The sequence below is a fragment of the Zootoca vivipara genome, chromosome 7, assembly GCF_963506605.1.
Source record: "Zootoca vivipara chromosome 7, rZooViv1.1, whole genome shotgun sequence".
In the NCBI taxonomy this organism is placed as follows: domain Eukaryota; kingdom Metazoa; phylum Chordata; class Lepidosauria; order Squamata; family Lacertidae; genus Zootoca; species Zootoca vivipara.
The window spans coordinates 31,034,510-31,058,427 of record NC_083282.1 but is presented as its reverse complement, the minus strand read 5'-3'; positions in this window follow the sequence as shown (position 1 = coordinate 31,058,427).

Below are 23,918 nucleotides of genomic sequence, written 5' to 3'. Positions count from 1 at the left end.
CAAAGGGTCTGCTGGTTTCTCTTTAAGGTTTCTAGACTCAAAAGAAAGCAGGGCAATTAAAGGCACAGAAGTCCTGTCCTCTACTGAGTCTGGCAACCCTATTGGCTAAATGGGCAACAGCACTCACACCTGAGCCTCAGAAATGAAGGGAATGATGAACTGATTTTACCAAGCAGAATGTAGTTGACTGAACTGTTAAAAATTATATTTTATCATTCTGTTTTATTGAATAGTTATAATAATACTTTTGGATGTGTTGTTATGGCTAATACAATACATTGGAACATATGATGAATGGAAGTATGTTTAGAAATGGGGTCTGAATGTCAATTTTTAAAATACTACTCTTTTTCCTAACTGCATGTTTCAAATGCTTTGGTTCAAAGCTTTTCAATGCTTTGGTTTTTTACTGCAAGTCTGGCAGGCCTCTGTGCTTAGGAATGTGACCTTTCATTAAGAGATTTAAATACATTTCTGTGTATATTCAACCATTCCTTTTCCATTATACTTTTCACCTTTGCTTTCAATAATTACTCATGTACACACTAACACTAAACTGGAATGCCTAAAAGCTAGAAAAATGCCTTTTCTCACAACCTTATTTGCATAATCGCTGCACTGACTTCGAACTACCTGTGCCATACACTGAGATGGCTGGCAGCTGTAGGCACTAGCTTTTTACATGCTGCTGCGAGAACCTTTTCCAGTGTGCGGTTATCAGTGTAGGGAGTTATCTGCAGCATGTATGATAATGTCTGCTGCTTGCTTGGCTAGAGAAATATAGGTGGGAGATGGAGAGCAGAAACCTCTGGCTTGTGTTTGGCTGGAATGTAGCCTAATAAGAGTCATATTATTATTATTGGGGAGCCAGTGTGGTGTAGTGGTTAAGAGCAGTGGACTCGTAATCTGGTGAACCGGGTTCCCTTCCCCACTCCTCCACTTGCAGCTGCTGGGTAACCTTGGGCTAGTCACACTTCTCTGAAGTCTCTCAACTTCACTCACCTCACAGAGTGTTTGTTGGGGAGGAAGGCTTTGAGACTCCTTAAGGGGAGTGAAAGGCAGGATATCAAGTCTAAACCACCACCACCTCCTCCTCCTCCTCCTCTTCATATCCACTGGCCTTGTCCCCCACTGGGATATGGGTTCTTAGGCTGAAAAAAGGCCTTTCTATCCCTATGACATGGACTTGTGTTAGGGGTATCTAAAGTTGTCAGATTCAATATGGGACAAGTCTTATTAGCTCTGCATTGTTGTCAAAGGAAAATGTAGTAGTTGGAGTAGTTCTTTCAGCATAGACATTAACTGTAATAAAACCCTCTCCCATATTGGGTCTGGCAAGGCCTAGTATGCACTTTATTATTATTATTTTTAAAATCTGATTTTTTTTATCCCATCCTTTCCAGCAGGCTCAGAAATAGTTATCAACAAACAAAGAAACATGCATAAATTCAGAAGCCAAAAAATCTCTTTGAAATATGTGGACAAAGACATATAAAATATATACAAGGGAAGCTGAGGCTCATACTCTGTTTTACTCTCGAGCAAAAAGCATGTACTGCGAATAAAAGACTGACAAATACTATCTCATAATTTAAAATACACTGCAGCTACTTGAAGCTTTCAGAATTTCTGACCTTGTCTTTAATATTCATCCTTCGTTATCTTCTTTTAAATATGTACAGCACTTGACTAACATTCTGGCATGCAGTGCCCTGGGAGCTGCATTGTTTTGACACCTGCCAAATACCAGATAACCAGAAGACCAGTTTGTGAACTTGACTGCAACACACTTGGAATGGTAGACCCGAACAATACTGTAGAATAATATACAACCGAACTAAATGATGCTAACAGGCTAAGACTGACCTGATTGCCTAGGTCTAGGGCAAATAATGATGAAAAATATCTCATACTGTCACTCCCTGGATGAACTGAATTGAACGAGAAGCAGTTTCCATGTAATATAAAACCCTAACATTGGGGAAGTTGTAAACAATCAGTGCGTTATTGGGACTTTTATTTTTGAAATATTGAGCTATGTAACAGATCTTCTCTGCCTACATGCCTAATGAATGCTGCCATTTTGCCATTTTTAAAGGGATAATATTCTGTTACTGTACCTATTATATCACCACCACCACATTTTACAATGTTAAGTACTGTGCGTGAGACTCCCATTATGAGAGGAAACCTCTGCTTTATACAAACCACAATGTCTTGTCTCTCTGCCTCTTTAGTAAGCTTTTAGAGAACAAAATGAATGAAGCAGGGATGCCAACTCATAGCTGTTCCAATATGCACAAAACTCTAATAGACTTCCTGTTCTCAAAATCTGCCCTGACAAATCCTGGTTTTCAATGACATGCCACACATAACATTTTGCCTGCTGTCAAATAATATCCGCCATTAAAAGGGCACCATAATAAGACATACATCATGCATTTCAAAGCACAGATAAGCACTGACTTGAAACATTACCAGCCACCTATTAACCAAACAAACCACAATTAATTCTGTTTATTTCCTACAATTTGTCAGTTGTGGCTTCTTCAATCAGTTGTCAATTCAGCAGTGTGGTCTAGCAAAGGTGGGCAATGAGGATTTTGCACAAACACAAAATATATTTTTATGCAACTTTCACCCGTAAGAGGTTTCAAAAGCATGCTCAAATTGATTTCAACTGGTTGTTTTTAGGGATATTTTACCAACCTTGTTTTCACATTTTTACTTCTTCTTCTTCTTGTTCTTGTTGTTGTTATTGCTGCTTTATTGTTGTACTTTATTATATTTAATTTATATTATTATTGTTAGCTGCCTTAAGCAACATTTGACATAAGGTCAAATTTAATAAGCAATTTTTAAAATAATAATAATAATCTAATTCCTTGGCTGCAGTTTTTGGATGCTGGCAATCTATTGTGGCATCTAGTGAGAAGGAATATTTTATACCTCTTTAGTTACTAAAAAAGAAAAGGGAAATTTCTGCTTCAGATGTTCAGCTTTTGTTGTATAAAACTGGGCTGTACCCAGGGGTTGGCTAGGTTTGTCCCTACCAAGGATGCAGCCCCAGAGAGGTGCCTCTCCACTCTGGCTTGAAGTGGCTCAGAGCCCACCCGTCCATCCGCATGCTCCCTGGACTACTCTCATATCAGAAAGAAGACATTTCTAAATAACTTTTTTTTTTACAATTTTACTAATATTTAAAATATCCTATTGATTAAAATGATCACACACACACACACACACACACGATATACAGCACAGTGTGTGTACAAGTTGAGAAAGCTTTATTATAAGATCTGCCTAAAGACATGGTTCCTATACACAACCTTGAATTCACTGGATAACTCGGTTGGTTAGAGCACAGTGCTGATAACACCAAGGTTGCCGGTTCGATCCCCATATGGGGCAGCTGCATATTCCTGCAGAGAAGGGGGTTGGACTAGATGACCCTCAGGGTCCCTTCCAACTCTACGATTCTATGATTCTGTGTGTTTAAAGCAGTATTTAGTATTTTTTTAAAAAAATCAGTGTGCTGTTACGTTTATACTTTTGCTTTCATAAGATCGATTTGAATTCTATATTTGTAGAATACAACACTATTTAACTACTTCTTTAAAAAGTTCATTAAAAAGAGCAGCAAGATTTGTTATAGAAAGAAAAGTGCAGTGCCTAATTAGGCACTTCAGTACTTGCTTTATAATCCCACATGCCCTGCGGTTGCTTTGCATTCTGAATCCTTAAACAGGTCCTTTTAAAAACTGTGATCTAATATAAAATAATTAACATCTTTGCTTGTTGGGAGATACATTATTAATGCATATATAACACATACAAGCTGTTACAAACACACACACACACACACACACAGAGAGAGAGAGAGAGAGAGAGAGAGAGAGAGAGAGAGAGAGAGAGAGAGAGAGAGAGATTGGTACTATGACTGAAAGATGGTTGATGAATTTAGCAGGAGAGCAAGAAATAGATGAGCGCTTGAAAACTGGAGGGGGGAGGATGAAGCAACAAGAAAGTCTGGCTGGGAATGAGATGTTTGTGTGGCACTAAAAAGGGAACAGAGAACAGAGGCATTGGCGGAGAAAAAGAAATAGAAGCATACTTGGATCATGGGGCAAGACAACACATTGGCTATATTGGGTCATTAGACCTTTTGACTGGAATGATTCAGAAGTTAATGTGTTTAGCTAATAAAGCTGCAGGTTCCTTTGAACTCACGTGCCTCAGCATGTCCGTTTGAGGCAATGACATGCTTCCACAAGACTCTACAGCAGGGATTGCCGACCCAGTGTGTACAGGTGCCCACAAAGGCCTTCTTTGGTGTACCCCAGATGAATCATAACCCCTAGGTTCCTAGTTCTCACTTTAAAAGACAAAGTTTCTAGCATTTTTAGAACCTGAGATATGAGGCAAAACATACAGATACCATTCTTCTCATTTTTGTGTGCAGAACTAGCCCATACATGGAGATGGAGAAGTGTGTTTGTTTGCAAGCAGGGGCTGAAAAGAAAATATGTATGTATGTATGTATGTATGTATGTATGTATGTATGTATGTATGAATATGTGTGTGTGGCTTGTGAGAAAGGAAGAGATGTACTTGGGCTGAGGGATATATTTATCTGTGGCCTGTATATGTGAAATGAACATGTGCATTAGGGCAAGAGAGCAACCAGCAATGACTGTACAGTACTCGGCCCCCTCCCATGACAGCCATGTTTTTTATGCCACACCCCCACAGAAGTGATGTCACTGGCGCCCACGGCACTTTCTCAAAATTAAAATGTGCCTTGCTGGTCCAAACGTTTGGCAGCCCTTGCTCTACAGAATGTCCAGGGTGGGTGAATAGCAGTTCCTGTGAAGATACAAATGAAAGTGTACATATTCTTGGAATGAGTGCAAACATATTGAAATATTTTCTGACTTAAATTAGATTGACATCAGCTGTTTTGTGAGACAGAATTTTTTATTATTCATTATTCGCCTTTGTACAATTACCAGTACGGTGCAAAGAAATGTAAAGATGTTTCAGTGTCAAGCTAATTCTGCCTAACAGTGAAAACAAGCATTTCCCATTTTTTTTTCCAGCAGGCAATTTACATAATGCAGTATATTGAGGTTAAGTTTTCACATCAACACCAGCCTCTTTCCAATTTCTGCAATTCAAGGACCGCATGGTGTTGCCCAGCCCCCCCTCCCCCCCCCTGCACCATTGTAATGGGAACAACCTGCTCCTTCAGTTGCATAATGGCAATCAAGTTTGAATAAATCACACTTAGCAATTAAAACAATCAGAGAGCAATGCCGTCTCATCTACTCACTTAAAAGGGGAAAAGCAATATTCGACTACAATAGTACAAGCAGAAAAAAGTCAATAAAATATGCCAATACAGAAATAAATCAGAATTAGTTGTGTTTCCTCTAAGTCTATGCTTCCTTAACCTATCTGTTTCTCAAACAGAAGTCCATTTATCTATTTGACAAAACACTTCTGAAAATGAGTGATATTTCAAAACCAGTTTATGATATTGCCTTGGGAGCTGTTGAAAGTTAAGGTGTTGGGGGAGGGGGCAAAGATGCAAGTAGATCTATGGATCCTCTGAGTCACATGACCATTCTCTTTTCTCCCAAAACACATTAAGTGGCTCACAAGCTATTATTCATGTGACAGTGATTGCAATTCACCTATTTGTCTTCTGGCTTTTTAATGCTTCCTAGTTCAAATTGTGATGAGATTTTAATAACTGGAAATCACTTTGGGGTTCTTTTTAAGATTGGAAAGATGATATATATGAATAAATTAAAAATATCCCACAATTATTTGTGTTCATGCTACAGTTTGATTAAAAGGAGAAATTGGCCCTTTTCTTTTGCTCTCCACATAGAATGTATTTCTATACAGAAGCCTGCTTCTACATACAGTCATACCTTGGTTTAAGTACGCCTCGGTTTGAGTATTTTCAGTTTAAGTACTCCGCGGACCTGTCTGGAATGGATTAATTCACTTTCCATTACTTTCAATGGGAAAGTTCGCTTCAGGTTAAGTACGCTTCATGTTAAGTACGGACTTATGGAACCAATTACCCTCATATCTCGGGTTAAGTACACTTTAGTTTAAGTACTCCACGGACCGTCTGGAACAGATTAATCCACTTTCCATTACTTTCAATGGGAAAGTTCGCTTCAGGTTAAGTTCGCTTCAGGTTAAGTACAGACTTCCGGAACCAATTGTGTTTGTAAACCGAGGTACCACTGTACAGATCTTCAGGGTGCTTTTCTTGTAAAAGGGGGGGGGGAGGTGCCATGAAGTTGTTACAGGAAGTGTCACATTTTTAACCAGTGCTTTTCTTCTAGAAAAAAGGTGTCGGTACTGCATACCCTTGAGGTACGCAGGTGGCGTGTGCTCTAAACCACTGAGCCTTTTGGGCTTGCTGATTAGAAGGTTACCAGTTTGAATCAGCGCAAGGGGGTGAGCTCCCGGTGCTCTGTCCCAGCTCCTGCCAACCTAGTACTTTGAAAGCATACCAGTGCAAGTAGAAAAATAGATATTGCTGTGGTGGGAAGGTAAACACGCTCGTCACTGCCCTCTGTGCACCAGAAGTGATTTAGTCATGCTGGCCACATGACCCGGAAAGCTGTCTGTGGCCAAACGCCAGCTCTCTCGGCCTGAAAAGCGAGATGAGCACTTCACCCCATAGTCACCTTTGACTGGACTTAACCGTCTAGGAGTCTTTTACCTTTTACCTTACCCTTTCTCATATTAGGCCTTGGCATCACTACACAGATGGAGCTATCAGAGAAATACTTCAGAGCCCTATAATTTGATCCAGTCTTAATATTTTAATATCTTCCTAGTTGATTATGAATATCTTATTTACCTCTGCCTATTTTCATAACCAAGTCTGAAATCCTATACCCTTTTACCTGGGAGGAAGCCTGGCTGAGCACAACGGGACTTGAGTAGACACATTCAGGACTGCACAATATTACACACTAATTTTTTTTTAAGACCAGTGTAAGTTGAAAAGCACTAGCACTTTTGGGTGAATGTGGATGAACTTCTGAATATGTATGATTATTTGAGTCAATATATACTTATCTGAGTAGTCAGAGGTTCTCTCTTTTTACCTTAGTCCTGCTTGTTGAGCTATTATATCAGGGATGCTGTGTAAAATTAGCCTTGCGAAATGACAAGAGATATAAATGACGTATAAACGTCTGATGTAGAATGATTATAATTATCATTTGCACCTTAATACGCAGTAATGCAAGTCAGTCATGTTTAATTTTCCAGAATGATTACATTTCCACTTCACAAGAGAGGAAGTTAAATGACCTGCATCGTACTCTCATTTTATCCCCTCCACCCAGCCACTATTTGTTATGATTGGTCTCAAGAAAGAAAAGAAAAAGCTCCAGAAGTCTATCCATGTTAGAGTTTGGGAGCAAAAGAAAATTACAAATATGCAGATAAATTATTCTCTCATAAAATCCAGTCTCTAATGTCAACACTGAATTGTTGAATCTTACACTACCAGTGTCCAACAAGGAATGTACCCACAATTCCTGAAAGGGATTTTTCCTCCTCCACCTCTTCTGCTATTTGTTTACTTTCTGTTTTTCCTTGGCTAATAATGGCAGTGTTTGGATTTTATTCATTCATATAACCATAGCTGTCAAGTTTTCCCTTTTCCCGTGAGGAAGCCTATTCAGCATAAGGGAATTTCCCTTTAAAAAAGGGAGAACTTCTACATACTAGCCCACTGTAGTATAATCAATATGAAAGGACACATAATTTCTTTAGGGATAAATGATGAAAACATTCTTAAATATTACATGACTTTAGAAAACAAATGCATGAAATGAAGGATCAGTAATGCTAGGATTCTCTGATACTTAACTATGGCCCACTTTTTGGTAACAGGCATATGAAGGTCAAAGTACATGATACACATAGGAAGTTGCCTTATATCAAATCATACCATTGGGCCATCAGGTTCAGTATTGTTTACATGGCAATAACCCTCTGAGGTTTGGGATCAAGGGACTTTCCCAGCCACAGTGGGAGATGCCAATAATTAAACCTGGGATCTTCTGCATGTTAAACAGATGTTCTACAACTGAGTTATGGCCAATGTTTGCCAAACTTGGGTTTCCAGTTGCTTTTGGACTACAATTCCCATCATCCCTGACCACTGGTCTTGCTAGCTAGGGATAATGGGGGTTGTACTCCAAAAACAGCTGGAGGGAAACACTGCTATGGCTGTTCCCCATGGCATTCATAGTGTGAGGCTGTTCACAGTTTTTTTTTCTTTACTTACAGCCACGGGAGGAGGGAGAACTGTTACTGGGACTTTGTATAACTAACACAATGAATGCAATGCATAACGAAAATAATTAATAGATTCATAGCTATATCTTTTTCTTTTCTTTTCATTTTTTACTTCCTTGATGAGATAAAATATTTATAGCTGCACTATGGCTATAGTATTTCCAAACCCTCAGGCTACAAAGGATGTACCAATGAAACTGCATGGGGCTGCATACATTATATTAAGTTCTTGTCCTAGTTGTAAATATAAAATGTTAAATCATTCTACATTTTGCTGTCCGTTCAATCTCCTTTACAAAAGAAGTGTGTGAGGGTGGGGGAGAAAGAAACTGAGAAAATATTCTCATTCTCTGAGTATGCCTTTGCTTAAGGGGGTTTAATATAACAAGTATGAAAAGAGCTTCAGTGTGGAGAACAGAATTAGTACCAATGGAGAACAGAATTACCAAAAGGAGTTTCTTCAATCTGTTCCAAGTTTAGTTTCAATATTATTCTAACTACATGGTAGTGAAGGGCGGTGAAATCAATGAATAGAGGAAATGTTTGCAGATCGGCACATAAAATATGCTACCAGTATAAAAATTCCTTATGCTTTAAGTTATAAAAGCCAGATACAAGTTCTTACACACACCAGCAAATATTCTCTTCCAACAGAGACTTTAGTTGTCTCCTTTGTGCCATCCATTCTTCTTCTACGACAATTACTCTTCTTTCTAGTTAGCTCCCTCAGTTCCTCTTCAGTAACACATCAATGATAATGCTATGGGGGGATAATATAATGTAGGTCAGGTGGGTCAACTTAAATAAAATATTGGGGGGAGGGGCAGGTTAGCCCCGCCCCACATAATCAATCACATGACGAGGCACATGAGCACCATTTGTTGTTTTCTTCATTCTCTATTTTAGATTTTAAAGGGCATGGGGCTGTCTATTCCTGCCTATGTAACTCTGTAATGAGCCGTGCACACCCATGGTACTCAGCAAATATAAAAATACAGCCAAGAAGAAGGCAATCCAAAGTTCTTTGTAAAGAATTTATTTGTGGGAAACCTGTGGACTACAGTTTCTATCATCCCAGACCACTGGCCGTGCTGTTTGGAGTCTTAATAGCTGGAGAGTCAAACAATCCCCACCCTTGGGTGGATCAAAATTACCTGGCATCCACTATCTGACAGACACAGTTTTGTGAAGAAAGGATTCAGAATTGAAACCTGCCAATAGGAAATGTGTCTGTCATGATGTCAGGGAATGGAATGAAGAGGCAGAGGAATGGTGGAGATCTCCCCCCTCTCCGCCTTCTCTTGGAGCTGAAGGGAGGAGAGAGACAGTACAGTGGTACCTCGGTTTGCGACTGTAATCCGTTTCACGGAGGTGGTCGCTTGCCAAAGCAGTTGCTCCCCGAAGGCACGCTTCTGCGCATGCACGAAGCGCAGATAGAGCACTTCTGTGCATGCACGCGCTGTGCAGATTGCACCTGCGCATGCGTGACCTGCGCAGATCGCGCCTGCGCATCTGACGCCGCAGAACCCGGGTGTAAACACTTCCGGGTCCGCGGCGGTCGCTCGCCGAAGCAGTCGCAAACAGAGGAAGAAGTAAACCGAGGTGTGACTATATTGAAGTGCAGCTAAGCTATGTAGCGAGCAGCCAAGCTATGCTGAGTTAGGAGAAGTAAGGGAGGGGAGAGAGCAGTCAGCAAACACTTCAATAGACAGCATAGGGCATGGGTAGGCAAACTAAGGCCTGGGGGCCAGATCCGGCCCAATCGCCTTCTACATCCGGCCCTTGGACAGTCTGGGAATCAGCGTGTTTTTACATGAGTAGAATGTGTCCTTTTATTTAAAATGCACCTCTGGGTTATTTGTGGGGCACAGGAATTCATTCCTTTTTCCCCCAAATATAGTCTGGCCCACCACAAGGTCTGAGAGATAGTGGACTGGCCCCCTGCTGAAAAAGTTTGCTGACCCCTGGCATAGGGGATCCTCCATCCCCTAGGATGCCGCAGTCATTGAGGGTACAAGAACTACGTACGCAGCAATTTGTCGTTCTGCCCGGACACTGAGGTCCAGTGCCGAGGGCCTTCTGGCAGTTCCCTCACTGCGAGAAGCAAAGCTACAGGGAACCAGGCAGGCGGCCTTCTCGGTAGTGGCACCCACCCTGTGGGACACCCTCCCATTAGATGTCAAAGAGATAAATAACTATCTGACATTTAGAAGACATCTGAAGGCAGCCCTGTTCAGGGAAGTTTTTAATGTGTGACATTTTAATGTATTTTATATTTGTGTTGGAAGCCGCCCAGAGTGGCTGGGGAAACCCAGCCAGATGGGCGGGGTATAAATAAATAAATAAGTAAATAAATAAATAAATAAATAAATAAATCCATAGGTGCCGGTGCTGTTGGAGAAGGGGGAAGGATGAGAATGAGCCAGAGTGAGCAACTCCATCATGGAGAAAAGACTGGAATTCTTTGTCTGTGGCTGCAATGACTAAATAAATCATAAGTAAAAGCTTTCTTGTTTCCTCCTGGCTCCTGGAAACCTTCGGGAGGGGAGGGAGAAATTCCTCAGGCCTGACACATGAGACTAAATGTTAAAAAAATAGAAAATGCTCATTTAAAAAAAAATATTCAATTTAAAAAAATTATTCTAAATAATATTGATTATTTTTTAAAGTGCTATTAACAACAGAACCAAACACAACCAAAAGGGCAAGGCATAGTTCCCCTCAATTACATTCATATATTGTATTTTTCAATATTGATTTTCACATTTTAACTGCATGCTTCATCATTTTAAAATCCTAATAAAAAAGTCACAGAATGTAAACATTTTATAGCCCATTTTCAGTTTTATGCACTATGCTGCATTCATGCACTTGAAAACAATGATAAGACAATAAAATGATAGGACATGCATGTGAAAGTCTGCTGCCTGGTACATTTAGCTTCAGTTTGAACAGAAATAGCCTATTTTTTGCATGAAACATCCAAAGCCATTCTACTGCTTTTACCTGTATCCTATAATCAATATTTTAACCTATGCACATAGAACTACAGGTGCATATTTTTAATTAAAAAAAATACCTATAAAGTCCTAGCAAGCCTGAATGTAACTGACACTTCTTCTTGTCCATTTGAACTGGATTTTAACTGAGCGCAGAAAATTGGAAACAAAACTTAATTGACAGAGATCAGTTTTAGAAGACTTACTTACTGCTTCTGTATACAAAATGCAACGGAGAGGTGGTTGGGAGTTCACTGAAGTACAGTAGTATGGATTAAAATAAAATGTGGCTTTTGGAGAGTTGGTACCATTATGGATAATGAGTTTACTTTAGTACTGTGCATTTATACATTGTGTGGAGTTCAATCCAATTCACACAAATCAGTACTCCTTACAATTATCCTTTAAGATAGCCATATGCTATTCTTCTCATATGTAGATGGGACTGTGGCTCTTTGACATCTCTACCCACAGATTGCATGAACCCTACTGTAGACTTATAATAGTAGGGTTGTCAGTTTGAAACCCACAGAATACGATGTTAACCTTTAAAGGCATTAATGGTTGTCAATGCTGCTCCCATCCATTTTTCAGGCGATCTTTTAACATTTTGGCCTGTAACAGAGCACAGCTGGTGTCCTGCAGGTAGAGGAGAGCAGAGGGAAGTATCAGGCAAGGAACAGACAGGAGCTGTCTAGGCCACCATATATCTCTGTTGATCAGTGACTTTTAAAAGGAATCAGCACACGTTTTCCAGATTGTAATCTGGAAACTCAACTGTCATCTGCTACCATCAGCTTCCTTCCCTTTGTACATTCTCACTAAAATCTGCAACATATTTCTATCGTGTACATTTCTGCAGTGGAATATGTAATATTCCCACTCAAGAGAGTTTTACAAATGTGCTATAACAGTTGTAGCATAAACATGACAAACAGTCAACACAGCATGATATCTACCCCTTCCTGCTCCACGACAATGTATTATGCCTTAATAGCAGCACCTGAATTGGGTTAGGGCACAATCAGTAGAAATGAGTAAGTTCATTCTAAGCAATATTCCTTGACACCCATATAAACCACCTTCATTCTTAGTACCATAAACTGCCAAGGACCATTACGGCAAGCAAACATCAACCACTCCAAAACCTTCATATTTTGCCCTCCTAACAAGGGGCTGTGGTATTGTTTAGGGTGGTGTGTTGGGTGTTTTTGTTGCTGTTATTGATATTACTTTTTTGCATATTTATTTTTAGATCTTACTGAGATTTTACGTGGAAATTGTTCGATTTTGTTGTGTATCTTTTGGGATCCATTTTACCTATTGTTTATCACTACTTTTGTTATGTTTGTAATTCCGTAAATCTTTTCATGCTCTAAGCCTCCTTGAGCATGGTTTTAATTAGCAAAAGGCGGCCTTCTAATAAAATGATGATGAAGGATTATGAAAGCCCACTTGCAACCCAGATGAAAGCTGTTCTTCGCATTCCATATATATACATGCTGGTACGCTTGTGGGGTGTGTAACATCCCAGTATCACACAAGGGCCCTACTGGGAATGAAGTGCAAGAAAATCAGCACACACAACCCTGTCTAAACTACTACTTCTTCCGGATGAGCATTAAATTAGCCAACATCTCTCAAGAAGTGGAAAAGTCAACAACTAATGTTGCCTAAAAGTATGAATGACACTGAAAACTCATTCTGAACAAGCAATAAATATTTCAGAGTGCTCATTTAACTCTGCAAACATAAAAAAAAAAATATCACCACTAACCAGCAGTTTTACAGTGATCATGTTTTACTTCAAGTAATTGGTTTCTGCAATACTCTTTATTTTTTAATCCTCCTTTTAACAAGCTGGATTTTCTTACTCACATAAACACCCCAGGGTGTCACATGCCCATGTGCTGAGGCATGATAACAATTACATCACCTACGCATTTGCTAGGAAGGAAATGTGCGGAACAACTGTACTGTAAAGATAGCGGTCTCTTGTTGAAACAGATCTCCACTGGGTTTCTCTAACTAACATTATTTTTAAAAAGTGTGAAGGTTTACAAACTTGTATTGCCATAATCGGTGTCTTTCCAACATCACACAAGCTGTAATGCTTTTCCTCCCATATCATGCGTTCAGTAATCCTTGTTTTCCTGGGTCACAGGCCCTGAAACCCTCCTTCTCCTTGAATCTCAAATTCTCTCTCTCTCCTTCTTACTGTAATCCCCTTGTGCAAGATGTGCTGCAGGACTGCTCCTGCATGATGGATTTTCATTCTGCTCAACCTTAAAGGTAACTGGCAATAAAAGTGTTTTATGTATCCAGTATTCATCGTCCTCATGTGGTTATACAGGCTGTAATTTAACGTCTCAGTAGTGGAGCTATTCATAAACCATTCAAACTGTATCTTTCAACTTTAGAATGTCATCAGAACTACTTGATTGAATCTTGCCTCCAGTTTGGCACCTCTATATTCTACATGAAAAGTCAGCCATAAGCATTTTAGCAAATTCAAAATTGCTCAGAGCTCCCAATAGGAATAGTTGTTAATTAGGACCCATAGCAACAGACCCTTTGGTAAAGGAACAGTATTTGGGAGCGAAGCACTCAGAAGAGATGCCTCTTTAGAGATAGAGAGGAAGTGTCTGTTCTGAAACAGATTACTTTGAATCCAGGACACATTTCTAGGTTGCAAATGCTTAGACATCTTCCAGACTGGATAGGGAAGGTCTTATGTTGCAAGAAATACACCTTTGCACAGTTGGTAAGCAGAGGCTGAATGTTTATCTCTTAGGGATGCAATAGTTGCAAGATTCCTGCACTTAGCAAAAGGTTGGAACAAATGACCTTCAAGGTACCTTCCAACAGCAAAGTTCAATGACCTCAATGCAAAGGTCACATAGATAGAGACTCTACCGATTTTTGTTCTTTCTTCTCAAAAAACAGGCCAGCAAAGGGGTTGGATGATAACACCACCACTCCACAATCTCTCTAGATTTCCTCAATCAGCTCCTTTGTAGGCTGCAGTGACACAAAAGAGGACAGCCACGCAATAATTGAGCGCCACAACTTGCTGGTGTCGCACAGCTGTTTTCAGGCTGTTTTACTAATTTTAGAAGCCCAATTATATATGCAGGTACTGACAACCCCATGCCACAAAGGAATTTCAAAACTCCTGCAACAATTCTACAGTATCATTCTGATTAGTTTAAACAAAATGTGCCTTTGAAACTTTTTGATATTACCCATCTTTCCCCTGATGTTTCTTTGTTCTTGTGAGTCTGATTCTGTTGTTAACCATTGTTCTATTGCTTCTGACACTAATATATTTTATTTGATCATAAAATAACCACTACAGTGAACTGCCTTGTGAACTGAATTTCTTAAACCTTATTATTCAAATCATCAGACAATATTCAACAAGCTCAGGGGTCTGCAACCTGCGGCTCCAGAGCCGCATGTGGCTCTTTTACACCTTTGCTGCGGCTCCGGAGCGGATACGAGGGGAGGAGGCGTCTGAGCCATGTGGCGGCGCCCGCCACGCCCGCCAGACACTCGCACGGTGCCCACTGCCGCCGGAGCACACAGCTGCGGCGGCGCGCTGTGCGCGTGCGCTGTGCAAAAAGGACGCAAGGTGACGTTAGCAGCCCGGGGAGCGTGGTCGGCCCCCTCCCTGCATCAGCCCCTCCCCGCCGCATTTCTGCAGCCAATAGGCTCACGGGGGGCGGGGGCGGAGTTATTTATTTTTTTAAACGGGCGCGCTTCTTCCCGCCCAGCAGCAGAAAAGGATTGCGGGCTCGGAGCGCATGTTTGCTGCTGCTGCTCCTGCCTGCGGCCTGCCTGTGGCCTCCTGCTGGCCTGGTCAGGAGATTGAGGTAGATGTATTAATCAATGGGTTGATTCAATATGAGGAAATTTTATAAGTTCACTTGATGGGAGCAACACACATGAAACCATACAGGTGTCCTAATAAGGGAGTCAGAGTTTTGCCCATTCCCAGTAATCAAGGCAGCCTAAACTCAAAGTTATTTTTATAATGACGAGGATGACATTGGGCCCTCATTATTAATTATTATTTACATCAGGCACTGATTATGATTTATGGTACACTGGGGCCCTGATTAATTTTCTATGGCATTTTGGGGCATTGATTATTGGGCACAGCAAATTTTGCTATGGGACCCTCTGAGTTCTAATTACGTCCCTGTTTTGCGGCTCCCAGTTTATTTTTTTTCTTCGGAAACGGGTCCAAGTGGCTCTTTTTGTCTTAAAGGTTGCAGACCCCTGAACAAGCTATTTCTCCTAAATGCATTTATTCATTGAAATACACACACACAAATTCAAAATGAGAATATCACTACTAAAGAGTTGTCAATGGTTTACTAATTGCTAACCAATAATTCCAAAGGAGTGCCCTCAAATTGGCTCAGATTTTAAAAATGCCAAGACAACCAGCACAATTTATAACTCCCTCTCCTCCCTACAAAAACAAAACCAATAAACACCTAAATGCAGTCCATCACTCCTGGCCATGAATTCTGGAAGACTTGCTCCCTGGAAGAGCTCCCTAGTACAACACTGTGGCCACTACACCACACTGCCTCTAGGTTCTGTCCCAAACTCTGTAAATCTGCAAGCCATCTATTTAATTTTTTTAATTGGCACTGTTGTCTTTGTGACAGCTAATAAAAAGCTGTGTCCGAGAGGTTTATGACTAAAGGACCATGTGTCACTGAGGATTAAATGGCAACAACAATGAAGAGCCAGGATCCAAATAGATACTTGAAGTCTGTTCAAGGGCTTGCCTATACCCAGTGGATATTCTGACCTCCCTTTTTCTTCCTTTTGCATTTTGAAACTCTCCGCAGTTTCAAAAGTGATTATCCGTGCAATGCAAACTGAAGGTTCCCTTGAATGCTCAGTACTAGTTAAGCAGTTCTTCAGTTCCTGTTGAATGTAAATAACAAATATGACTTCACTACCGGTAGCTTCCTATGGATTTCCACTTTTCTGATAGCTGAATCCAGTTCAAACTTGCTAAATTTTCTCCCTGCAAATCCCTCTGGTTTAATTAGGCTTGTGTAATATCACATACACAGACTGCAAATGGTTATTGCTAAAGAAGTAACAACTGGGGCTTGTTCATTTTTTTAATGCAGAAAGTTATGAAGAAATACTTAGCTTTATGTCATTTAGACCAAAATTACATATTTGTTTACTGGCTCACTAGAGGGTTCACAGCAAAATTTGCAAATTAACAAACACACTAAAGCAAAGCACTTAAAAGCATAAATTTAACATTTCTCCCCCCAGAAATTACCATAATCTCTTAGTATAAAATGACTACTTAACAACTTCCACTTCTTACCTTCATTTCATTTCATGGCCATTTAAGATTTGGCACTGGGCCTAGCAAATGGTTTAGAAGTACCTGATGTGACAGTATTGTAAGAACTGAGCAGGTGTGAACCTGATCAGTCCTTTGGATGACAGACCACTGAGAGCCGCATATAACAGCAGATTATAAAGCAAATAAATGTTTTGGTCTATAAAAAATATATTAAAAGATTTGGCATGCATGGGTCTACTTAATACAGTAAGGGGAAAGCCAGACATAACTGGAAGAGCGTGAAAACTAAAAGCAGGATCATGAATGAAAATGCAGAGGACCAAGCAATAAACCGGAAGGATTAACTGATAATAAAATGGGTCAATACCAAGATAAAAGTTAGTAAGCAAGTCAGAAAGTACCTCCAAAGGTCAGGCCATAAATCAGATTCAGAGACAACAAGCTTACAAGATTAATATGGCCTGGACAAAGTGCAAAAAGAGCTCAGCTGAATAGCCTACTAGAGCTAAAGGTGGACCACAGCAAACATCACTAGAATCACACAGAATCACAGACCAGGTTCCTGTTGGGTAATCTTTCATTCTGGTTGGAAACATGATGCTGTACAGAGAGAATGACCCAGTGTTGTTTGTAGGCTACTAGTAAGACCGCTAAGCATACCTGACCAGAACCAAAAGATATCCACTCTCTAAAGACCTTAGTGAAGAACATCTGCTGAAATACTACTAAACTTCACCCTCTTGCCCTTTGAGCTACATGTTAGATGACTGTGTCACAGTCATTCCCTTTGAGAGATCCCAGCTATCAAAATATGGGAATTGCTGTATTTAGCTCTAAATATATATAAACGGAGTCACCATCAACCAAGACTCATTATATTGTGTTGCTTGATTCCGCCATCTTGAGGTAACCAATAACCCCACTAATTTAAAGTTCTCCTCATAATTTTCTATAGGTTTTGGAGGGTGATGGGGAGTTTCTGAACACATTTAACCTTTTTTTTAAAAAAAAAATATTTCTTCCTCATAGCAGTTTTTTGTTTTTGTTTTTTTTAGAGCTAGGAGCTAATTTAAGGAAAAACAAGTCACAATATCTGAGAAGATATCCACAGTGGATGAAATAATTACTGGAGGAAATGGGGAGTTTGAACAATGCATAGGTTCGGTTTTTGCATACAGATAACACTGTAGACAAGAGTTTTGGCCCATCTGCTATCTAGTATCCATCAAAATTCCCTGCCCCCACTATATAGTTATTCCACTTATTTTCGCTATCTTGCTGTGGTATTCATTGTTCTAAAGTTCAAACCACCATAAAGCAACAATTTCATGTGTGCTGGGGGGGGACGACAACAACACCCAGGAAATTCACCTAAAGTCACTGGGCCTATCAACTTCCTAAATCTACTGAGAAAAGGTAGTTCTGAAATGGTGTAAGAAAAATCAATTTCTGGGCACATTTTCCTGTTCACCCAACAGCATTTTAAAGTTGTGTCAAATCACCTGGAAAGGCAGCAAGTCCATTTGTATGCATTTCATAGGTAGTATTTTGAAAGAATATTGGCCATTGTACAGTGTATGTTGGACGATGTGTATAAGTCCGTAATGATTCTAATAGTACAGGACAATATTTGGGGATATAGGAAACAAAAGAGAACTTGTATAGAATGTTAAAGTCTTTAAGGACAGCCTGTTAATCCAACAGCTTCAAAGCTTCCTCCAAAGCTGAGAGGGAGATAAACCAAAGAATAATAATTGATATTATCTAATTAAAGAGAAACGGAAACTGCAGCAGAAGCTTCCTTATACAGTTTCATTTTATTTGTTTGTGAAATGTTTAATCTCTTTTGAACTGTTTTCAAGCAGTTTATGACAGAACGCTTTTAATATAACAATTTTAAAATGAATGTAAATGGCGACGCTAGGCTAAAACTCAAAACATGTCTCAATTAAAAGAGTAAGAATGTTTCTGTCTGTGTCTGCGGGGGGGGGGGAACGCTGGGATTAAATGAGCCTCCTGGGAGTTCTATACACTGGAGTAAATATTACTGAAAAAGCCATACACTGGTGGATGCAAACGTTGCAGCTACAAATGAAGAGGAGTTTGTAACAGATCTTAAAGAAGCCTTTGCCAACTTTGTATCCCCCATACTGACTGGGGCTGACAGAAGCTGTAGTCCAAAAGACATGAAAGTTGGCAAAGGCAGTCTTAAAACATGGAGCAGAGGGAAGAAATATTCCACAGCATACTTCAGAGCTTTATGGATCCATCATCTTCAGTTGATCCTAGATGCTAATCACTACAATTGCTGAAGAATAAGCATAGTATTTTCTCACTGGTTAGACCTATCAAAAGCCATGCTTGCAATCACTGAACTAACTGAAGTTTCTGGTCTGTGTTCAAAGGCAGTCCCACAAAAACAATGCATTACAATAGTCTAAAATTCGCAGTTTAGCAAGGTATAAATGACATTGGCCAGATCTCATGGTTCCAAAAGCAAAACTGGATACAGGAATACCCCCCAAGTTATGGATCTGATCCAGAACAGACATTTCCCAGCCAGCCAGTCTCTTGAGTCTCCTGTTACCATTTTTTTTATCTTCTTTGTATTGAGTTTCTGTTTATTCACCCTCACCCAGTCTAGTGAATGATTTCAGGCATTTATTGTGAGAGATCACTGCTGCACCTAGATCTTATGACAAAGAGAAATAGAGGAAGGCATCATCAACATATTGATGATGCCATGCTCTGTTTCCACAGACAAATGCTTCCTGTGGCTTCTTGCAAATGTTTAAGAAGCACAGAATGCAAAAATTGACCTTTGACAAACCCTATAAGAGAATTAAAAGAGAGTCAGTTTTCAGAACCTGTTTCCCAGTAAGGACCAGAACCACTGCAATATGGTACTACCTCTCTATCTCCAATACAGAGACCATGGTCAATAGGACTGAAAGCAGCTGAGCAGTTTAGAACAATGAATGGGGTGACACTTCCCATTTCTCTCCTGGCATGTCACCAAGCAGGGTTGCCAAAGACATCTAGTACCAAAACCAGAACTAAAATGAGACTGGAACAGTTCAAAATAATCAGTTTCTCCCAATTACATGATACAAATAATCAGCTATAGTGTGGCTATAGTGTAGCCTATTTAAATTAGAGCAGCAAGCAAGAATACATGTTTGCCAACCCACAGGAGGAGGGTAAACAAAAGAACAAGGGCAAAACCATTGGAAGAAGCCATGACTACCTTATCACACACTGCATTGGTAGATATCAAGGTAAATACACATTTATTTGTTTCAACCAGGCAATCACATTTCTAAACCACGGCATCAATTGTGAAATTTGCCAGTGATTCTAATAATCTAATTGAACCAGGGGCTTCCTCCCCCCCCCTTTCAGACAAATGGTTCCATTCTGGTTACAATTATATCCATTATCAATCCTGTCAAGTGGTTTGCAAATGGTTTGCACTAAGTGATCGGGGGCAAACACATGTAGAAGCACTCTTACATTTTGCTCAGACCAGAATGTTTTCCATAAGAACAGTATAGCAGCAAATAGACAAAGTACCTAATGCAACATTTTGCCACATTTACATCATGTTTACATGTGCGGAAGACATCTGCAGGCTGGCTTCTTTAATGCTGCAGCCAAACTGCTATGCCTCAGAACACATTTTATTAGCTTGACCTCATAGTTCATAGAAATTGCTTCCGTTTAAGTGTTCCAAAATTGACAGTATAACACATCTTTCCTAGGATGTTCTTATTTCTTTCAGAGGACAAACTACTGTGGCTGCAGCATGCTAATTATAACTGCATTCAAAGAGAGTCTCCATGGAAACAAGAAGTGACAGAATAGTCACTGAGATGTTCTATTTTATATAAGAAATGAGGGGTTAAGAGAGTCAATGAATGTGTGATCAGAAATCCTAGCAAAATAAAGTGCGGGCCTTGAAAGTACTGTAATAAGCAAAAATTCAAAAACAAATGCCTGCAGAGCAATTTTTGCAAACTCTAGCAAAAGCTGGAAGATCAACTTAAGTGTTAATATCCTTACAAAGGTACCACAGCAACAAAAAGCTAAATTAAAGCACAATGTTTTCTTTTTCAGAGTAGTGCCATGCCATAACTTAATGCAGGGATATGACATGTTTCTGGGCTATGGGCCCATTTGCAAAATTTGATAATGTGGTGTAAGCAGCAGCACAAAACAGCTGCCATCAGTGGGAAAATATGGCCCATCACATAACATATGCAGTAAACATGGCCCATCGCTGAGTCCAATGATGCCTAAAGTGGTGATAGGGGATTCCCTACTGAGGGGTACAGAAGCAGTGATCTGTGGGCCTGACAAGATGTCTCGAGAGGTGTGCTGTCTACCTGGGGCCAAGATCAAAGATGTAACAGAACGGCTGCAAGGAATCATAAAACCCACCGACAAATACCCCTTCCTTTTGGTGCATGTGGGAACCAATGACACTGCAAGCCATAGCTTACAGAAGATCAAAAATGATTATGAGGCTCTGGGCAGGAAGTTGAAGCAATTAGATGCACAAATTGTCATCTCTTCTGTCCTTCCAGTTGAACGACATGGCCCAGGGAGAGAGGGAAAAATAGGGGAAGTGAACAACTGGCTTCGCAAATGGTGCAAACAGGAACGGTTTGGATTCCTAGATCACGGTCTGCAGTTTCTTGAAGATGGACTTCTGGCAAGTGATGGACTGCACCTCACAAAAGTTGGGAGGAATGTTTTTGCCACAAAACTCAAAAACCTCATCAGGAGGGCTTTAAACTGACTTATGGGGGGGAGGGAGACAGTGGTCCTGAAGGTAGGAGTCTATCAAATGCTGAAGATGATCATCCAAATGTCAAGGACCAAATGGAGCAAGCAGCATGCAGACCTAGTGGTGGGACGAAAATATCCTTAAATAAGAGACATGGGGGAATGATCAACGGTCTTCAATGTCTGTATACTAATGCACAGAGCATGGGAAATAAACAAGATGAACTTGAGCTCTTGGTACAGCAAACTAAATATGACATAATAGGCATCACTGAAACCTGGTGGGATGAGTCTCATGACTGGAATGTAGTAATAGAGGGATACAATCTATTTAAGAGAAATAGACCAAACAGGAAAGGAGGAGGAGTAGCTTTATATGTTAGGGATATGTATACCTGTGAAGAGATCCAGGATTTAAAACTTCAAAGCCAAATTGAGAGTATCTGGGTCAAAATTAAGGGAGAGAAAAACAACAGTGATCTCATTGTGGGAGTTTACTATAGATCCCCAAGCCAAACTGAGGACACAGATGATGCCTTCCTGGAACAGATGGCCAAGCATTCCAAAGGAAGTGAGATAGTAGTAATGGGGGATTTCAACTATCCTGATATTTGTTGGATGTCAAACTCAGCCAAGAGCATAAGGTCGAACAGATTCCTCACTGGCCTTGCAGACAACTTCATTGTCCAGAAAGTGGGAGAAGCAACAAGAGGATCAGCCATTTTAGATCTGGTCCTAACCAATAGTGATGACTTGGTTAGTGGGGTAGAAGTGGCAGGATCATTAGGTGGGAGTGACCATGCTCTTCTGGAGTTTATTATCCAGCGGAAAGGAGCAACCAAGCATTCTAAGGTCCAAATTCTAGACTTTAAGAAAGCCGACTTCAGAAAACTTAGGGAAACGCTGGGTGAAATCCCATGGACAGTAATACTAAAAGGGAAGGGAGTTCATGATGGTTGGGAGTTTGTTAAAAGGGAGATATTAAAAGCACAACTTCAGGCAATACCAATGAGACGGAAACATGGAAGATGCCTAAAGAAGCCAGGCTGGCTATCTAAAGAACTTTTGACTGAGTTAAGATTTAAAAGGGATATGTACAAAAAATGGAAAAGGGGGGAAATCTCCAGAGAGGAATTCAAACATATAGCCAGCACGTGTAGAGACAAAGTCAGAAAAGCTAAAGCACAGAATGAACTCAGGCTCGCTAGAGAGGTTAAAAGCAACAAAAAGGGCTTTTATGGGTATGTCCGTAGCAAAAGGAAAAACAAGGAAACAGTGGGGTCACTCAGAGGAGAAGATGGTGAAATGCAAACAGGGGACAGAGAAAGGGCAGAACTCCTCAATGCCTTCTTTGCCTCAGTCTTCTCCAAGAAAGAAAACAACGCCCGACCTGAAGAATATGGAGCAGATGATTCAGCAGGGGAAACACAGCCCAGAATAAGTAAGGAGGTAGTACAAGAATACTTGGCTAGTTTAGATGTATTCAAGTCTCCAGGGCCAGATGAACTACATCCAAGAGTATTAAAAGAACTGGCAGAGGTGATTTCAGAACCACTGGCAATAATCTTTGAAAATTCCTGGAGAACAGGCGAAGTTCCAGCAGACTGGAGGAGGGCAAATGTTGTCCCTATTTTCAAAAAGGGGGAAAGAGAGGACCCAAACAATTACCGCCCAGTCAGCCTGACATCAATACCAGGAAAGATTCTAGAGCAGATCATTAAGCAAACAGTCTGTGAGCACCTAGAAAGAAACTCTGTGATCACTAAAAGTCAGCATGGGTTCCTGAAAAATAAGTCATGTCAGACTAATCTGATCTCATTTTTTGACAGAATTACAAGCCTGGTAGATGAAGGGAACGCTGTGGATGTAGCCTATCTTGATTTCAGCAAGGCCTTTGACAAGGTGCCCCATGATATTCTTGTAAAGAAGCTGGTAAAATGTGGGCTAGACAATGCTACCATTCAGTGGATTTGTAACTGGCTTACTGACCGAACCCAAAGGGTGCTCATCAATGGCTCCTCCTCATCCTGGAGAGTAGTGACTAGTGGGGTGCCACAGGGTTCTGTCTTGGGCCCAGTCTTGTTCAACATCTTTATCAATGACTTGGATGATGGGCTTGAGGGCATCCTGAGCAAGTTTGCAGATGACACCAAATTGGGAGGGGTGGCTAACACCCCAGAGGACAGGATCACACTTCAGAATGACCTTAACAGATTAGACAACTGGGCCAAAGCAAACAAAATGAATTTTAACAAGGAGAAATGTAAAGTACTACACTTGGGCAAAAAAAATGAAAGGCACAAATACAGGATGGGAGACACCTGGCTTGAGAGCAGTACATGTGAAAAGGATCTAGGAGTCTTGGTAGACCACAAACTTGACATGAGTCAGCAGTGTGATGCAGCAGCTAAAAAAGCCAATGCAATTCTGGGCTGCAT